This window comes from Belonocnema kinseyi, chromosome 4, assembly GCF_010883055.1.
Source record: "Belonocnema kinseyi isolate 2016_QV_RU_SX_M_011 chromosome 4, B_treatae_v1, whole genome shotgun sequence".
NCBI lineage: Eukaryota > Metazoa > Arthropoda > Insecta > Hymenoptera > Cynipidae > Belonocnema > Belonocnema kinseyi.
The window spans coordinates 84,653,679-84,674,742 of record NC_046660.1 but is presented as its reverse complement, the minus strand read 5'-3'; positions in this window follow the sequence as shown (position 1 = coordinate 84,674,742).

The following is a 21,064-nucleotide window of genomic DNA, read 5'->3' as shown; positions in this document are numbered from 1 at the left end:
ATAAATAGTTGATAATGAGTGCATAAATTAAGTGGAATCGGTGACGAGTCACAGTTTTTCTTTTGTAATTAATATAGTGATTCAAATAGTGTATTTTCTATAAACTGTTAAAGTGACTTACTTGACTAACAAAGAATGTCAGTAAGCTGCAGATGATCACACACTTCATGGTTGGATAATTCGTACAATTTCTACTTCTGAGCAAAGGCGAACTTGAAGTACATTTTATGATGTGAAAAGTTGCCTTTTTATACTACATACTTATTCTCGTGAACATACAGAAATTACCTGATACCCTTGTTGTTATTTCCTAATTTCCCCCCTCCTGTTCCGTCTGATGCTATATTCCTTGCTTTTTAACATTAACGAGCCGTTACATTAGTCACGTTGAATCCAAGCCATAAAACGTCAATTTCGGGCGTCAGATACGACGTCACACTCATGTAGTCCACATGTTACTTACGCACACGGAATTTGGAGAAGCCGCATCATTTAATATATATCACAAAAAATATTTGCGATTGAATGAAATATCAGAAGTTAAATAGAAATTGAAGACAATAAGATAAGAATAATGTCAGAAATATTACGTTTACGAAGTAATAACGTCACAAATGCAACGGAAATTTTTATGAAGTCGCTGATACTTTACGAAATTTTTTAAAGGAAATTTCCGGAATTAATCAACATTTTACCTAATTTTAACGGAATTTTCGTAACTCTACCTTAAATTACGAAGAAAGTTACTTTTTTCTATCACACCAAATGACATGAAACTTGCGGTACAACTTTCATCTTCACAACATCTTTTCGAGACTCAAGCCAGAAGTTTATAACACTAAGTGTAAGAAACTTATGTTCAGAAAAATTAATGGTAAAAATAAGGGGATAAAAAAGGATGTAAAATTAACCAGAATAATAATTTATGACTATTACAAAGTTACATAATCTTAAAAGGGTTAAAATAGCATATCAATTATTTTTTCTAATTAAAAATAAGATGCATCAAATATGTTTATCAGAAACATATCATTCATCTTCTCATAAATATGTTTTCGAATAATGTAAACAACCAACAGAAATCTATAATGCTGATTCCTATATAAGATTCATTTCCTTGTTATGGCTAGAAATTCTTGTATAATAATTTTTTGGAATCAAACTAACACTGAAAGCAATATAGAGGATTGTCAATTTTTTAAATGTATACTTTTACCCTCAAAATAGCTATTTAATTCTCTCCATGAATCAAAAAATAAAATGAAAGCTACAACTTTAATTAATAACTTTTTCGACATGTTTGTGTATGTCCATACAATGATTTTTTTATATTTTTTTACTTTTCACTGTATTCATCACTAGATACACATAACAATTTTTCACTTTTATGCAAAAGTTTTTCTTGGAATATTCTTTAAGTGCAGCATTCAAAACTTAATATTTTCAAAATAAATATATCTTCTCCAAATTTATTGTACAATTATTAAAAATTTTTTTTTGACAAATTCAAAACCAACATTTTTGCATAAGATCTCTATAATACGTACTGATTGTTTATTCATGTCAATGGATGTTTGCCATTTCTACGTAAATCGCCGGAATAGATAAGAAAAATATATAACAGGTATTCGAAAAGGAAATATGATTTTTTTGCTCTTCTTTTTCTATAATAAGAAATTTTTATAATTTTTAGTGGAATGAGGCGTACTACAATATTAGTGAAAATGATTAAAGGTAGTTTTCGCCTGCCGAAAACAGGTCTCGAGAAAAATGTATCTAATTATTCTTTCAAAAAATACAGTATTGGAAGTTTTATTCCTACATCGGTAATTGAAATAATAATAGTACAATTATTAACTGTAAATAATTTATCTGACCTTTTACTTTTCAATTAGACATTTTTGAACTAATTTAGATTTAAAGGGTACACTTGTGTTTGTAAATTAAATAATTTTTTTTTTGTATAAATTATTCGTTTGAAAAAATAAAATCCATTTGAAAAGCCAAGAACATAAGGAAAATGCTTTAGTGCTAGAGAGTATACAGATTAAAATCTTGGGAACTATTTCATTGGAATTTTATTATCAGCGTGCAACCTCGCTAAAATATTTCCTCCAGATAAGCGCGTCACGTATGTAAATATAATTAATCTTAGGAGAGACGTATTGGGATAAAAACCACAAAGACGGATGAAGAATTTATTTTGTAGAGAGGCAAGAGAAGGAAAATCCCAATCGCCCTCCATCTAAGTTTTTTAAAAAATACTTCTAAACTGGCGGGTTCAGTCGTATTTCTGTGGAATCGCAATAAATCATCTTTCAATCTATCCATTTCTCTCAATCTTAAATAACATTTCTGCAGACATCGATCGGCCGACGTATTTAGAATTTTCTCTATCCAATAATTGAGAGTTGATCTAGAAACTCTAACTACAAGTTGGGATTCATCTATTTTTAATCTAATAGCATATCCAGCAGTATTTTGTGGAACATGTAAAATTCTCTTATAAAAAGTCGTCTTAGCTTTTTCTATAAATTTATTCAAAAGTTTTGTTTTTATTGCTGACATTCCGTGATCAACAAATTATTTACCGCGATGTTGATATTTTTCCAGATCTGCGGCTAGCCACACAGTGGGAGGAAATGCACTTTTTTCGTTCAAAAATGTCCAGAGCCTTGAATTGTGGTCCGATTTTTAATTATTTTTTAAAATTTAAAGTTCATTAAATTCTGAAGAGCTTGACGCTTTGAACTTTTGTCTCTTCTACTTGTTTATTAATAATATTTTCACTCAAAGTATGGAAAAACTGAAATTTTTTACATAGCAATTTTTTACGCTTTAATAACTGATTAGGTAAACTTTATATTGTCTTGAATGAATGTTTAGGGACTCATAGAATATAAATAATTTGCTCATTAGTCCATTTATTTGTCACAAACAAAGTTTATGAAAAAATTAGCAAATGGTCTTTTTATCGGTAAAATCATTATTCAATTTGCTTTTAACCTTTTCCAGTTGTTTATCGCTTAAATTACATTCTCTTTTTAAATACTGCGCCAAATCTTCCACACCTCCATTGGAATTAGAAATAAAAAAATCAGATAGGGTCTTTTTCAGAACTTTTAATGCATCCATTTCGTCTTAATTATTGGACAAATATTAAACCCGACAAATTTTTTACAATTGCCTAAAATTATTTAGTACTTGCATCTATTATTAACACAAAATCCCAGAATTAGAAAACAAAACAAATAAACAAAAAAATATAATGTAATGCAGAAAGAATACAACTGTGAAAAGAAAACTCTTAGTCCAATGCACATATTTATGAAAGGGAATATTGCAGCTAGTGAAAGTTATTAAAACAAAAGATAACTCTGAATACCATGGCTGCGGAAAAAAATTCTATTTCTAAATTATTCATTTGAAGGAACCAGATTTTTTTCTGCGTGAAACTGACAAAATATGGTATTTGTATATCTAAATTGTTTATAAAGAATTAAGTTCTTGTATTTTACTAAATATTATAAAAGATACAGGTTTCAAGAATATCAGTAGCCATTCTAGCGATTAAAGAAAATTAAAATTTGATAAAACCTTAAATTTCAATATTTTATCACGAGAATTGTTTATAACAATTGTTGTTGTTAACTTTTCTAATATATTTGTGACAAGCAGTCATTCATCCAATAGATTATAACATTTTCAGCGCAGAAACAAAAAAAACTTCTATGCGAAAGGGCCAAAATTTTGAATTTGTTTATCTAATTTGTTTATAAAACTTTAAATTGTTGTATTTTATCAAATATTATTGAATATTTATTATTTTAAGAAATACCTGAAGTCGTTCTGGCGCTTGAAGGAAGGTATAATTTGAAAAACTCTGAAATTTTAATATTTTGCCATAAAAACTCTTTATAACAATGGTTATTATAAACTCTTAAATTATTCTTGTAATTATATATCATTCCTACATTAATACGAAGCACTTTTTGTAAACAGAAAATTTTTTTACCGCTAACAAGACTATCTGCTAATTTGTTTATAAAATTTGTTTATAACAAATAAATGGACTAATGAGCAAATTATTTGTATTCTATGAGTCCCTAAATATTCATTTGAGTCAATATAAAGTTTACCTAATCAGTTATTAAAGCGTAAAAAATTTCAGTTTTTTCATACTTTGAGTGAAAAAATTATTAATAAACAAGTAGAAAAAACAAAAGTTCAGAGCGTCAATCTCTTCAGAATTGAATGAACTTGAATTTAAAAAAAAATTAATTAAATATCGGACCAAAATTGAAGGCTCTGGGCATTGTTGAACGAAAAAAGTGCATTTCCTGCCACTGTGAGTCACCCCGAGTGAAAACTTTGATTAGCGTTTCAATCTTGGAATTTATAAAAAAAAACCTTATTTTTTCGACTTCCTGTCGGCTATTTATTCAGAAATGTACTATAATAACACAGAACACGAAAAAAAGGTCTTGTCTACCATACGAGATAAACATTTCTATACGTTTTTGGGGTCGCTGAATCCAAATCTGGGGTTGGTTTGACTCGATCAGGTCGCATTTCGTTCCTAACCTGAAAAAAATGAAGAAAGTTGAAACATTCATGGAAACACCCATAAAGCAGGGTCACTAAGTCAAAATTTATAGGTAATTTGATTCGGTGAGATCGCATCCCATTCATAACCTTGAAAAAATTGAATTTAAACAGCGAAACACCCGCTCGCCCACCTGTAAGGCAGCGGTCCTTCGCTGGCTTCGTTACCTTGACAAATCGGTCAACGAATCATTCTACACATTCCTTTTCGGGGCAGTTATCATCAAGACTTTGTGCTACAAACTGATAATCATGTTCAAAGAATGATTAATAAGTTCTATGTACCGGATGCTGAATACAAACAATTTATGTCGAGAACAGTTTTCAGTCTTTTAATTTGTTGTTTTCTAGGTTATGAATGGAATACGACCGCACCGAGTCAAACGACCTCAAAATTTTAACGCAGCGATTATGAAAACATATAACCGCTTTGTTTTCTGGGCGTTTTCATGAATGATCCAACTTTCATAATTTTCTGGAGGTTAGGAACGAAACGCGACATGATTGAGTCAAACCAACTCCGGATTGGGATTCAGTGAACCCAAAAACGCATAGAAATGTTTATCTCGTCTGGTGGACAAGACCTTTTTATTCGTGTGCTTGTGTAACGTTTCGGAATCGGACAGATTCCCTCATCAGATGGTCTATTCTAGAATTTCAATCTCGTTTTGCAAATCGAATAGAACTCCTTATAAGAGGAGGGTCCTTCGCATTTTTTTAGGTTCAATCAAAATTTTGCTCGAACATATCCAGAATAAACAATAAAAATATGAATACTGATTATTTAACTGCTAACTAAGCCAAGAATAAAATATGATGAAAAAACAAGTGTGGAGACAAAATATGTATAAAAATATGCATGTTTTTTGAATTCTTCAAAAGATAATATTTGGTTTCTCGAAAAAAGACATGCTCTCTATATTCTTAACATTTTCTAAATAATATTGTATACTCAAAGAGTTTTCTTTTTAATACCAAGTCATAAAATTAAATTAAATTTGAATAAAATACAAAAACGCCCATTTTCTGAATGTTGATTTATTTTCTTCGAAAAGAGTTTCCTTAATTTCTGCATAGTTATTTTCTGGGCGGCTTGAAAATGCCATGCAATTACAGTCGAATATTATGGCATTCGACCTTTTTGTAACTACAATCAAGAAATAATTTTTCTTTTTAATTATATAAATTCATGTCATATAATATATATTTTTTAATGAATATGGTATTGCAATAGTTGTCGTTATATGCCGGATCTCGTTACATTTCGCGTATGGTGCAAAAGATGACTTAGACATTTAATAGAACTAAACTACAAAACGGGACAAAAATGAAGATATAAAAAACAATTAATTCCATTTATTTAATTTATTTTAAAAAATCCAAACGCTTATTCAAATATATTTAAAATTTAGTAAAAATTCTCCTCTTCTAATGTTTTAAATAATTTAAAGTCACGGATGAAGGAAAAATTATAGAACGTTTTTTTCGTAAAAAATAAAAAAATCGCCGTGAGAGACAACAAAAATCTATAACAAATGCCTGGCAAACAGATGATCAAGTTGTCTTGCATTTTCTCAAATTAGAATTGTATACTTGTCAGTCGAAAAATGTGTACCGAAACATTAGGGAAAAAATGTACGTGATTTCAAATCCCGAAATGCAACTTGCATTTTTAAGTAATAAAACATTTAACAATAATTCAGTTCTACAAAGTATATTGTCGTTTGCAAATTTAAATTATTGTGATTGGTTTACATTATTCTTTATATTATCAGTATTAATACTGAGTAATTAATACTGAAAGATCATTTTTTGTTTTTAATTTGTTTGAAATTATTTTTACTTTACGTAAGCCGCAGGTGAGCTGATTGCTCTTTTCTAAAACAGCTCTTGAGCCAAAGAAAGTTAACGAACTGCCACATAGCTTTATTTCCGGCATTGGTATGACAAATTGAAAAAATTAGGAAATTTTGTTTGGCAGAACATTTGAGGAATCAACAAAATGTTAATCTTAGTTTAATAGATTTTTTAAATTAAATCAAATAATTCAGCTCAAATTATTTGTATATGTTTTTATTCATATGCCAAAGAGAAGGTATCGATCTTATGTTAAATTTAACTCCGTTCGTTTTGATTGAACCTACACTTTTTGAAACAGTTATGAAGATAAAAGTGAACATTAAGAAAACTGACAGTGCTTTCCATTTCTCATAAGAGTAGATTTAATTCCAAAAAAATAATACACTCGAATTTTCGGACATAGAAAAGAAAATGAATCTCCTGCAATAATCAAAGCAAATTTTTTGTAAATTATTACCCTCCTTTTTTTATTAATACTTTTAGTACTAATACAAAAATGAGGGTAAGAATTTAAAAAGTTTTAACTTCTTTGCAAACTCAATTTTTAAAAATTCAATTTTTAATTTTAAACAATAATAAGTCCACTGTTTTAACTTTTCTACGGTTATACAATTATGTAATAACCATATTGACTATATTAGTTAAATAAACTTTTTTTATCAGCTTATTTTTTAAATTAATTTTTCTGAACCTAAGTTTCCTACACGTATAGTTATTTATAGATTTCTAACTTAATTTTTGAGCAACAGAAGGTGGATGGGACGGAGTATGAACTCACAACAGGGCTATCATGTAATTTTTGCATGTTTCGAAATTTTAGTATTTAGTATAAAAAAGCAACTGACCATGCCAAAAATGTACTTTAGGTTCGTCTTTCTTCGAAAATAGAAATAATACGAATTATTAAACCATGAAGGGTGCAATGATCTGCTGCTTATTGGCATTCTTTGCCTCTCAATTTAGTTACATTGAAAGTTTATAGAAAATATCCTATTTGAATAATTAATTCAATTAAAAAAGGCGAACTGTTATACCTGTCGTCGATTGCCTTCAGATTTATGCAACTATGAGAAATTATTGATCAAGGTGAATTAGCTTTTTTAAATTGTAAAATTTTTATAATACCTGATAATATAATTTTTACTTATACAGGCATACAATGTACCTTTTCACAGGCATACAGTGTACCTTTTTACTGAAATCGGAATTTTTTTACATTAAAAAAATGTCTTATTTTACTTTCAAAAACTGTTTTGGGGGACCCCGAAGTATTTTTCTCAAAGTTTCCCAAAACTCGGACTTATATATTTTATCCAAGAAAGTATATTGTACGTATTGCAAAGTAAAAATGGACAAGAAGCAATGAATTAAATACAATAAAGATTTTATTTACCAAAACAACCTTGGGGAACACTTAATATTTTTTCAATCTCGTGCAAACATAGAAGTAATTTTTACTTGTACGGATGTACAATAATTTTTCCGAGAGTTAGAAAAATTGGTGAATTTTTAAAATTTGCATGTACACTTCCTCTGTCATAATATTTAATTAAATAATATCATATTCATATTAAATATGTATTGAAAATTGAAATATAAAATAAATCTACAGCTCATCCTCGCAGACGTAAAGCAGAACTAAATAAATTATTTGAAGTCGGCAAAAGTGGCAGAAATTCAAGTCCGCTCCCAAAATAATAATTATTTCTTTGAAATAATTAAAGAATTTAAGTATGGTTTTTAATTTCCAACATTATTGAAAATTTTCTGTATATTACCTCTTTTGGCACTTCGAAACTCATTGATGCTGGAACCGTATAGTAGAAGAAGAAGACTAGACTTTGCTAGGTTAATTTTGCAATCCCACCCGCGTGAAAAAAGCTTGCATGGCTCAAGCATGGCAAAACATTTGGAAATATCTGGCTAGAGCATGGATCACGGTTGAATGGTAGCATGGCGCAAGTCTTGCTCTTGTCCGTTTCCCATGCTTAAGACACGTTAAACACAAAATAATATTCTTAAGAATATGTTAGTGTCAGATAAAATTAGCCAGCGTTAAAACTGAAAATCTTAGGTTTGCCAATATCCGACACGTCTCTAAATAGTAAGTGTACTATCCGGATGCAGCAGGTCGCGCACCAAATAGTTTAGCACGTATTCTAGGATAACTTTTGAAAAATTTAAATTTTGCCAATTGCCAAAATAACTACCATTATTGAGTTGACGATCCGGGTGAACCTGGTCGCGTACTAGATAGTTTAACACGTATTCTACAAGAACTTTACAAAAATTAAATTTTGTGAATAATGAAGACAATTCCAAATGGTGAGTCTACGATCAGGGTGCACCAAGTCGCGTCCCAGGTAGCTTAGTACGTATTCTAAAAGAACTTTTCGAAATTTAGATTGTTTCAACACCCAAAATTACTAAAAATTGTGAGTCGACGATCCAAGTGCACCAGATCGAGCACCAGGTAAGGTAGAATAATAGGTATTCTACGAGAACTTTATTAATATGTGTATTTTGTAAATAATGAAAACAATTCCAAATGGTCAGTCGACATTTTCGAATTGCTTTCATTATTCACAAAATTTAAAATTTGGAAAAAGTTCTTGTAGAATACGTGCTAAGCTACCTAGTGCGCGACCCGGTTCACCCGGATCGTCGACGAACTAACAGTAGTTATTTTGGCAATTAGCACAATATAAATTCTTAGAAAGTTTTCGTAGAATGCGTGCTAAACTACCTGGTGCGCGATCCGATGCATCCGGGTAGTGAGCTTGCCATTTAGAGACATATCGGCTTTTGGCTAACCTAAGATTTTCATTTATAACTCAGACTAACTTTCTCTGACATTTACATGTTCTTAATAATATTCATTTGTGTTTAGCGTGCCCTAAGCATGGAAGACGGTCAAGAGCAAGGCTTGCGCCATGCTACCATTCAGCCGTGACCCATACTTTAGTCAGATATTTTCAAGTGTCTTGCCATGCTTGCGCCCTGCAAACTGTTTTCACGCGGCAGTCAAGAATACTTTTGAAAAGGTTGGTAAATAGAGGGTATGACTACCTTAAAAATTGTACACATTTTAAATTAAGGTTTTGTTGATTAAGCTTTAAACCCTCTAATTAACAATACTATTTATTTTGAGCAAACTGTCTACTATCACGGAATTTTGTCTAGAACTAACCATTTACCAATGAAAAATAAAAATTAAAAACTGTTGAGTACCAACGCAAATTATACTATTGCAAATATGTTTTTTTATTAATATTTTTTGTAAATATTGAATCAGCGATAAATTGCATAGCGAATTTCAATCCTGTTGTTGAAATTTTTACAGATGCTTCACTATCTGGCTGGGGTGCATGATGTAACGAACAACGTATACACGGGTACTGTAATGATCAGGAAAAATTACAGCACATTAATTTTCTAGATTTAATGGCAGTATTATTTGGACTCAAATGATTTGCAAATATTTTGAAAATTGTGACATTTTATTCAGAGAAGATAACACCACTGCAATAGCATACATTAATAAAAAAGGTGGAGTGCGCTTTCCAAAACTGAGCAATCTAGCAAAAGAAATCTGGGAATGGTGTGAAAAGAAATATCACAGATTTCGAATCTCGAAGGTTCGAACTGGAGACGGAATATGCCTTATCAAATAAAGCTTTCGAATCCATTGTATGTATTTTTGGCAATCCAGAGACTGATCTTTTTGCAACAAGAACAAACTCTAAATGTCAAAATTATGCCTTTTGGTAAAAGACCAAGGAGCAATTACCGTGCACGCATTTACCATAAAATGGCAACCATATTTTTTCTACGCGGTCCCTCCCTTTTCGATCATACTGTGTACATTGGAAAAATTAAACTTCGAAAAATCTAGGGGAATTCTAGTTATATCCAACTGGCCAGCTCAGGCATGGTTTCCAGTGTATCTTTCAATGCTTAAATCAAAACCCATGTATTTTGAACCGAACATTAATCTTTTAATAACACTTAATAGACAACCACATCCGTTATGGGCAAGGATTACCCTCGTTGCGGGAATTCTATCAAGGAGGCCCTTAAGAAACGATTGATACCTAAAGAAAGGATTGACATTATGCTCACATCACTCAGTAAATCCAATACAATTTATTTGTTTGAAGAAGATTTTTAAGGGTTATACTCGTTTAGACCTACCAATTCTGAATTTTTAAATTAAAAATAACTGATTTAATAATTACGAATTTTTCATTCATCAATTTTAAACTCACTTATGAGCCAAAAAAGGTTTAATAATCTCAGCCAGGACTAGGCTCGTCTTAAGTCAAGTAAACGTCGCCTTAGCCAAGGCAAGGCTTGACTTAAGACAAGTAAACGCCGTTTTACATGTCGTGGCCATAAAAGTATGACGAAGGCCTATGTTTCGACTCAGTTTTGCGACGCAACCAGACACCGATGTCTTGGAGACGAACTCAAGACATAACGAAGTCGAACTCAAGTCGAAGAATTTTTACTCCGGTGGCCATTTTAGATCCTAATCTTTTCAAAAATAATTAAACTTCCAAACTAAAACATATATTTTTAAACCAAAAAATTGACGTATGGAGGTCATATATCTTGAACTATTAGCGAAAAATGTGAATTCTGAGACCGCATGTAATCATTTCATGATACACGAAAATTCCAGAATTTCAGTTTTCTTAGTCAAACGTAAGAAACTCTTAAATAAAATTCGAATGAAAAATCAACCTTTCAGTACCCTTGACGCCCTTTGAGGATGATTTTCTAGGTGCTGACAACTACCTTACTTACGTAAAAAAATCACATGTTAAATTGCAGGAAATTTTTAGTAAAGAATAAAAATGCCAGCAATTCCAAAAATTATTCAATTTTTCTTTAATTTTTACTATTCAAAAATTTCTTTATTTTCTTCATATCAATGCCGGAAAAATAATGTATAAGGTGAACTCGTAAAGTTTTTCTAAGTCGACTAATATTTGAAAAAACAGCTGTTGCTTTAAAACTGCAGTTTAATGCTATTTTCATAGATGCCGTATAATGTGCCACTTTACGAAAAGAAAAGAGGTGTTAGAAAGTGACTTTTTCATTTCTATTTCAGCAAAACGTTTTTGAAGTGAAGCTTCTTTCGGGACGATGGTAAATTGAAAACAAAACAACCGAACGCATAATCGCGCGCGTACGACCGAGCAGGGTCTAAATCGAGAAACTCGCCCAGTCCTTGAGATCGGGTGAAATTATTGCCCAAACGTCACGGTGCTCGATAATTTTAAAAATCAAAAACTTTATCTTTTTTAAATATAGGCTGGTATGGAATGACGACATGGAACTTTTTTCTATTTTCTGTTTTTACTTTGGAGTGACTATTTTTTAGAGTAAACATGAAAAACTGAAAAGAATTTCTCCCCAAATTATACTACTTTTTAAGAAATAAATCGTCGTAAGTTGGAAAAATATTATTTGAACTGTTTAAATAAATGTTTAAAAAATAATTTTTTATTTAATAATATTTAGTTACAAATTGAGACAGAAAAATTAAATTTTTTAATTTTGTTTAATCTTATTCTTATCAGTACAATAGAGTATAAAAAATAAATTATGATTTCACACTTATTTACTTAAACACTGCATAAAACAAAATCGCTAGTGGGATTTTTCAATGATGCATTTCTTGGTATTATCCACAATGAATTGTATCTGACTCATACAAGTTGCAACCTGGGTTTTAGCGCACGGTTCAGCAGTCTATAAACAAATAAAATATACTGTTTATATTTATGATAAACATGAATAAACTAATGCAACTAAATATTTTCTCTTGTTACGTATTATTCCATACGGGCTTATAATATACAAAACAAGAAAACATATATAGGTATTAGAGAATTTTAGTATAGGTTTTATTCTAAATTTAATAATACTGTCAATTACAGGATGCATAAAATATTAAACATAAATTTTCATGTATGAAATATATAAGGAAGTTATAATTTTTATTTACCCTCGCGTTCTGTGCACATTTAGCCAATGCGGGGAAACAGACCTTTTCAACAGTATTCTTAGCTGGAATCTCAAAATTGACCTGACAAAATGTAGTCTTCTTCTTTTTTTGCGGAGTTCCAGTATTAATCAGTTTCTAAGCAACAAAAATATATATACTTAAAGCCTGTGCTTTAATTCTTAAATTATTTCAAAGTATTAAGAATTATTATCACCAACTCACCTGAATTTCTGCCGCTTTTGAAGCCTTGAACCCGTTTATTTGGTCCTGGTGTACGTCAGCCATGACAAACTGTAAATTTAGTTCAAATTTACAAATACACGGCGAAGATTATTAAAATAGAATAAGAATTTTGCATATTTAGAAAAACCGACTTGGAGGGCCTCTAAATATTTGTTTCTATTCTGCCAAAAATTAGGAATCATTTTGACACAAAAAGAAAAACTTTGTAAGATTTTTCATTTCAGAAACAATAAAGCCTTTTTATGTCACCGTTATAAATAATTAATAACACGTCTTCTGTAATTAATTTAATTATTTAACTGGTCTATTTTCTATAAACTTTTTAAGTGACTTACTTGAGAGGCAAAGAAAGCCAGTAAGCAGCAGATGATCGCACACTTCATGGTTGGACAATTCGAACAATTTCTACTTCTGAACAAAGGCGAACTTAAAGTACATTTTATGAGGTGGAAAGTTGGCTTTTTATACAAAATACTTATCAGCGGGAACATGCCAAATTTATCGGATACCCTTGTTGTGACTTCATAAACGGCCCCTCTTCCGTTCCTTCTGATGTATTCTTTGCTTTTTAACATTGATGAGACGTTACATTAGTCACGTAGAATCAAAGCAACAAAGCGTTATTTCCATGACGTGACAAAAGACGTCATATGGATGTAGTCCACATTTTACTTACTTACGTCAATTAATGAAACATTTTATGAATGTCAAATACTTTGCGAAATTTTTAAAGGAACTTTCAGAAATTAATCACCGTTTCACCTAATTTTTATGGAATTTTAGTAAATTTACCTTGAAATTAATCACCGTTTCACCTAATTTTTATGGAATTTTAGTAAATTTACCTTGAATTACGAAGATTATATTACATGTAAGGGCATGAAATTTCCGTTCTAAATATAAAATTTGGTTGATATAACTTTCAAAATATTCAGAAAGAATTTATTGCAAAATGCCGTAGTTTAAAAATTAAATTTTACTCAATTTTGTTTAGGAACCAACATCTTTCGGTGAATTAAGGCAGCAATTTCTAACAATAAGTACAGGAAACTTATGTTCAGGAAAATAATTATAAAAACAAGATGATGAAAAAGGATGTTACCAATATAGTAACCATGCTTCTTATATAATTATATAATCTCAGAAGGTCATAAACACTATAAAAATCTTTTTCAAAATTAATAATAAGAAAAATCATATAATCATATAATAAATTATAAGCTCATATAATTAATCTTCTCATGAACATTTTTCGGTTAATGTGAACAAACATCAGAAATATTAAATTTTGATTGTTATTACAGGAGACTCATTTTCTTTCTATGGCCAAAAATTCTTGTTTATGACATTTTTTGAATGACTCCAACTATGAAGGAAACATACTGTCAATTTTCTTAATGCAAACGCTTACCTAAAAATTGTTATTTATCACTCTTTATAATTTAAAAAATGAAAGCTGAGTTCAATAATTAAAATTTCTCGAGGTGCTGTTTTATGCCACTGCAATGATATTTTTATTTTATAATACTTTAATTTCCACTGTATTTATCACTAGACCTGTCAATTTTTTTATGAGAAAATCTTTTTCAGAATACATACTCCACAAATCCAGTATTCAAAATTAAAAATTTCTTGTATCAAATATCTTCTTTCTAAATTTATTTAAAAATTAGATTCTATAGATGTTTTTCAAATTGAAAACCAAAAAGCTTGCAAAAGGGTTCTATACTTAGAGATAGGTGTTTTATTTTAAATGAACGGCGACGTTATTTTAAACAGGCGAATTTGATAAAACATGTAATTTGTTGAATCGTTCAGTTTAAGCTAATTTATGGTAGCTAATACAAGAAATATTACATGAGGGTTTTTTTGAGGGAATCTGTGGGATATCTACCATTAATATGTAAATCGCCACCATAGATAAGAAAGATATATAACAGGTGGTTGAAGAAAGATAATTTTATTCCCTTTCCTATGATATCAAAAATCTATAATTGTCAGTAGAAAGAGCTAAAATTATTTATTAAAGAAGTGTATCAAGGATAGTAAATATAAACAATGTTAATTTAAAGTTAAATTTGATTTTTTGCAAGTATTAAACATTTTTTATCACGATTCTTTAAAAGCTAAATTAGTAACATCGAAAGAATTTGATCTTCAACTTCGCACATTAGATTTATCTCCAATTTCACCCTATGAGTTAAGTCCTCAGATGAATTTTGGATCCATACGTGACAATCATATAGAAAGTGAATGTTTTATCAAGGTTGCATTCCGATGACAAAATTTTGAGGAAAAACTTCTCGGGATTGTAATCTGTGTAATTTTTAGTCATCAAATAATGAGATTGTCACGGTTTAATAATAATAATGATATCTCCGTAAAAATTCAAAATATCACGAAAAAGAAAATAGGATTTTGAAGTGTAAGAGTAGTAGTTTCCCATGCCGTCATTCGTTTTTAGAAAAAAAATTTATTCACTTTGAGAAATATTCTTGAATATAGCGAAAACCCATGTTTTTTGCCCTTTTAGGTTAGGATTTCTCGAAAACCTAGGGTGATGGAACACTACTGAGGCCAGATTTGGATTCAGCGCACCAAAAAAAATTGGGTGGGTATGGTCGTCTTTCTAGGTTTTTTTCTTTATGGGTCTGTGTTATTTTAGTGAACTTTTTACGCTTCCTTTATTATGGAACTGCTCCGAAAAAATTCATACTTTAAATTATGAAAAAATTAAAAGTGTAGAAATTTATAATAAATTTGGATAAAATTAAGTTTGTTTCCTTTCCCAATGTTTTTCCTGTCTTACAGTTTATTTTTGTTGAATGTTTAGGTTAACAATTGTGCAGATACTGGAAATGTAACGATATCGACAATATAACAGAAAGTACTACAAAACAATATTCCTCAAGATTTTTGAAATGAAAAATCATTCCCTAATTAATTGTTACCAAAAGGCTAAATATTACGATAGTCAAATGTGAGTTTATGGCATTTTAAGCCGCCCGTAGTAGAACTCGGTAGAAACTAAGGAAACACGTTTCGATGCAAATAAATAGATATCGTTCAAATAGCTTTTTTGATATTTCATAAGAATTTAATTTTATGACAGCGGAAAACTCGTTAGTCATAAAATCTTCTTTAAAAACATTCACAGGATATATGAATTAACTTGAATTAACTATACGGATTTAACTCGATGTGCAAACCAAGATCCAACCCCTGACCATGGTGTTTATCCAGGGTAGCAGCAGATCAGGGAAAACTTTGAAATCAGGGAGAAGAATTTTATGGTCAGGAAATTACGGGAGTAAAATATGCTTTTTAGGGAATTTCTATAAAATGAACTTTAATCAAGTATGTCAAGGATATTAAATATAAAAAATGTTAATTTAGATTTAAATTCTCATTCTGCCATTATTAAAAATGTTTGATTATAATTTTTCAAAAGATAAATTAGTAAACATCGAAAGAATTTGATCTCCGACCTCAGGCAAAATATTCTTCATTGGTGATTTCACTCTATGACGTATCTACTAAGATCAATTTTGTTTCTATGCGTGACAATCTTATCAGGAGAAATATTTGATCTAGGTTGTATACTGATAATAAAATTTCAATGAATATGTTTACGAGGTATGTTGCAGATAAATAATAGTAAACGTATGAAAAAATTTACTCCATAACACACACTTTTAAAATTCATTTTATATTTCTCTTAAAGTCTTATGTAGAACAACAAAATTAATTTTAATTGATAAAACAATCAAAAGCTGAATTATATAAAAAATGAATAATTGGAAGGTAAAAAGTCGGTCACTAAATCAGTTACTTATTTCTTCTATTTTACAAATTGTTCTTGGGGAAAAAGTATTTCAATTATCTATATTCAGTAACTGGAATACTATTATTGAAGATATTTTTAATGAAAAAAAAAACTTTTCATGAAAACAATTTTATTTTCTTATACGCGACTTTGCAGCACCCAATTTTTTAAACCAAATTTTTGAATACCTAAAATCATCAACAAGAAATTTTAAAAAGGAAAAATATCCAGCTATAGAAATAATATTCTCTTAGAGAAAATAGGCTTTCATTCAATCAATTTGCACCATTTTCTAAAATTTGTGAAGAAGGAATAAAAGAAAGAAAAGTCCTGTCAAAAATGAAAGGTATTAAATAATTCATTTATAAATGTTTCAAAATTTTTTCATGAGAAATAGAAAACCCTTGTGCAATATTTCAATATATTTTAAAAATGATACCAACCAAATTTCACGGTTTAAATAACAAAAGTTTTAAGCCGTTAAATGTGCAAAAAACGTAAATTTTTCATAATTTAAGTGAAATACACGAAAATTCTGTGTATATTTCGTAAAGATACAATAAATTTACGAAAATATTGTAAGATAGTGACTAATTTCCGAAATTATCTGAGATTTCTTCAAATTTTCCGTTGTTTTGTGATGTAATTTGAAAAAATTATATTTAACTTTTAATTGAGGTAACGGATGCAACAACGCGACAAGCGCTTGAAACCGCGTAGAAGGATTGTCCGCCCAGGGAAAATCTATCGATAAAGAAAGTCGCCGAAACGTATAACGAAATATACTTTTTTCTAAACAATAAAAACGTAGAAAATTTTCCGATCAACAATCGATATTTTGTAAAACACAACTCGCGATTATTCGGCCGTTTATTGATAAAAATGCTTGAAACTTGTATGGTGTATTCTCAATATATAAGTGATGACTATCAACAATGCACTTTGTTTAAAAAGTAAATGTGTTTGTTTTTATTTAATAGCAAATTAATTTCCGAACGAAAACCAAGTTTCGCCAACTTCGATCAGTGAGACAGTCATCGAAAAAATGTTATTTGAAATAACTTGTCGTGAGAAAGTTGTTCACTAGACTTTGAGAAAGCTTTTCTAAAAAATTTTTAAAAATTGGTCAAAAATTGTGGAAATGGCTGCGAGCTGAAGTCAAAACACTCTGCTGCTGGAGCGTTTTGTTGTTCTTTGCCGCTGCTGCTTTATGGCTGAGGAACAAAGGCCGATAAGCGGAGCACTGCAGCGGCAGCGTGCGTTGACTTCAACTCGCTGCCATTTTCACAATTTTCGACCGATTTTCTTCAAATTATCAGGAAAGCTTCCTCAAAGTTTAGTGAACAACTTTCTCGCGACAAGTTATTTCAACTAAAATTTTTTCGATGAACGTCCCACTGGTTAAAGTTGGCGAAACGTGGTTTTCGTTCGGAATCAATTTGCTATTAAATAAAAACAAACATATGCGCTTCTTAAATAAAGTGCCTTTCATTATAGTCATCACTTATATATTAAGAAAATACCATACAAATTTCAAGCATTTTTACCAACAAACGGCCGAATAATCGCGAGTTGTGTTTTACAAACCGTCGATTGTTGATCGGAAAATGTTCTAAGTTTTTATTGTTTATCTTGAATAATAATTGTCGAATGAAAAAATTTTATCAGAAAGATTTGTCGGCGAGGGCAAGCTGGAAACGAAAGTTTATTTTGTTTCACGTTTCAGCCACTTTTTTTATCAGTAGATTTTCCCGGGTGGACAATACTTCTATGAGGTTTCGAGCGATTGTTGAGTTTTTGCATCCGTCACCTCAATTATGCAGCTACCAACAAATATTTTTTGATATTCTATATCAATCAGGGTTTCTTGATTCTGTATGCATATTTCAACATATGTACATACGTATAACGTCATTTCTGATGTCATGAAACTGACGCTTTATTATTTTAATTCCTGGTGACTGATGTAACGTCCTATTAATCTTAACAAGCAAGGAATACAGCGTCAAAAGGAAAGGTCCTGGGGGGGGGGGGGAGTATGAAGTCACAACAAGGGTGTCGCGAAATTTCTGCATGTTCCCGAAGATAAGTACAATGAAACCTTCAACAGTCTTCCATTTGATAGCCCTTCCGAGAATTGGCGCCGCGCCGCAGGTAGGTGTTACAAGAGCTGCGCGGGGTATGCGGGGTCTGCGATTGTGTCACTCAGGCGAGCACTCAGGCCTCAACAGACAAAAGCGGAACGGGATAGAATGAGTTAATTCCCACCGAACGTCAGCCCTAAAATCGGCGCTATACAAGAGTTTCACTGTATTTAGTATAAAAAGACAACCTTCCGCAACCGAAACTGTACTTTAAATTCGCTTTTGCTCATCATTAGGAATTACAAGAATTATTTAACGGAGGGGATAGTCTGACGTTACAGGCAAAACAGTCCTTGCCGGTACCGGCAAAAAAGTTCCCTCCCGATACCGGTAAAAAGTTTTCTGCCGGTACCAGCAATAAATTTCTCTACCCGTACTGGTGATAAAACACATTTTTAGCATACCGAAGGGACTGTCAGACATGTTAAAGTAAGGTTATGTGATTTAAGAGGTATTTTGTTAAAAGGGTTCCCCTTCCCCTTTCCAATGTCTCGTGGGGACTGGAAAACACGTATTTAACCGGTTACAAAAATATTGTTGGTCCAGCACCTACTCCTTTCCAAGGTCTCGTGGTGGTGGAAAGTCACCCCTTTGACGGTCACTGGAATAATGTTAGCCAAATACCTTTCCCTTTCCCAAATCTCGTGGAAGCGGGAAGGCATCCCTTTGACCGGTCAAAGAAATAATGTTGGCGAAATCCTTTCCCCTTTGAAAGGTCTCGTGGTGGCGGGAATCCACATCTTTGAACGGTTACATAAATCATGTTGGTCGAACCCCTTCACCTTTCCAACGTCTAGTGGGGGCTGAAAGTCACCGCTATGACCGGTCACAGAATTAATGTTGATCAAACCCCTTCCCATTTTTAAGATCTCGTGAGGGCGGGAAGTCACTCCTTTGACCGGTCATCGAAATAGTGTCGGTCAAGCCCTTACCCCTTTCCAACTTCTCATTGGGGCGAGAAGGAACACCTTTCCGGTTGTTCTTAGAAATATTGTCCAAGGCAGGCTTGTGACTACTCACAAAAATAATGTTATGTACAATTACAATAACAATATAATAATGTAATAAAAATGAGGTGAAGTTCCGAAAAGCACTTACCTCCTATTGATTTGAAACTCCGTATACCTATGTATTTTGACGCGCTGATCACGAATATAATAGTGAAAATACCCGCATATTTGATTTTTTATGGTGAAAACCATGAAAAACCCATAAAAGTCACGTTTTTTACGTTTATCTTAGTGAATAGTGTATACTTGTAAAAAAGTTTCAAATAAAATTTGTAGATCTCTTGAAAATACATATTTTACGTTCAATATATTTTTACCCTACGACTAACGGTTTTTTCGATAAAATAAGGGAAACGTCGGTACGAAGTGTAGAGTTGCTTATGTCACACGCGAACCCCTTCCCAGCGTTTCATGGGGGGCGGAAAGGCATCCCAATGACTGGTCACAAAAATAACTTAGGTCAGATGCGAACCCCTTTCCAACGAGTCATGGGGGGGGAGGCACCCCTGTGACTGGTACCAGAAAAAACTTAGGTCACACACGACCCCTTTTCCAACGTGTCATACTGACAAACCTATCGTCGACTCGTATTAAATTTATGCATCTTTTATAAATTCTATATTAGGGTGGTACAAACAAGACTTTTCTTTCTCCCGAACGGCACCCATTTGTTTCTTTTGGTGTCAAAAAGAGCTCTGACTTTTGGTAGAATGAGAATAAAATATTTAGGTGCCTTGACATATATACCGTCAAACGGTGTGATTTTGGACACCTGAGGTGAATTTAGACACCACTAAGTTCCCTAAATTGACAGGATAAATGATTCAAAACTATTTCAAGAATCTCGAATCAGTTGAAGCCTTAACTGGTTCTATATTTTGATTCAAACTACCCACCTTAAATAATTTTAACTATTCATTTAGGAATATCTGAATTTAACACAAATATCCGAAATTACCCCGTCTGAAAGTAGCTAAAAGTTTTGGAAGAATTAAAAAAAAAACAAGAATTTAGGGATCTCCCAAGGCGCTGGGTGTTTTAAAAATTAATATACTTTTATTATACGAATGCATTGGAGTTTTAATGCACGTTGTAATTCAATTTTAAATAATCAACAAAGTATAATAAATACAATACTCATACAATGAAAAAAAGATAATTGTAACAGGTGACAAAAATATTCCAAACGAATGTACCATGAATTGGAATGAATATTTCTTTAAACTGAGGAAATGCAAGTTTTCTTGCGAAAATTCTTGAATATTTAAAGCAAAAATAAATTCCGCTGATTCAAACAACAATTTTTTTTAACCTGAACCATGCGAGATTGCAATAAAGTAGTCCATACTTTTACATTATA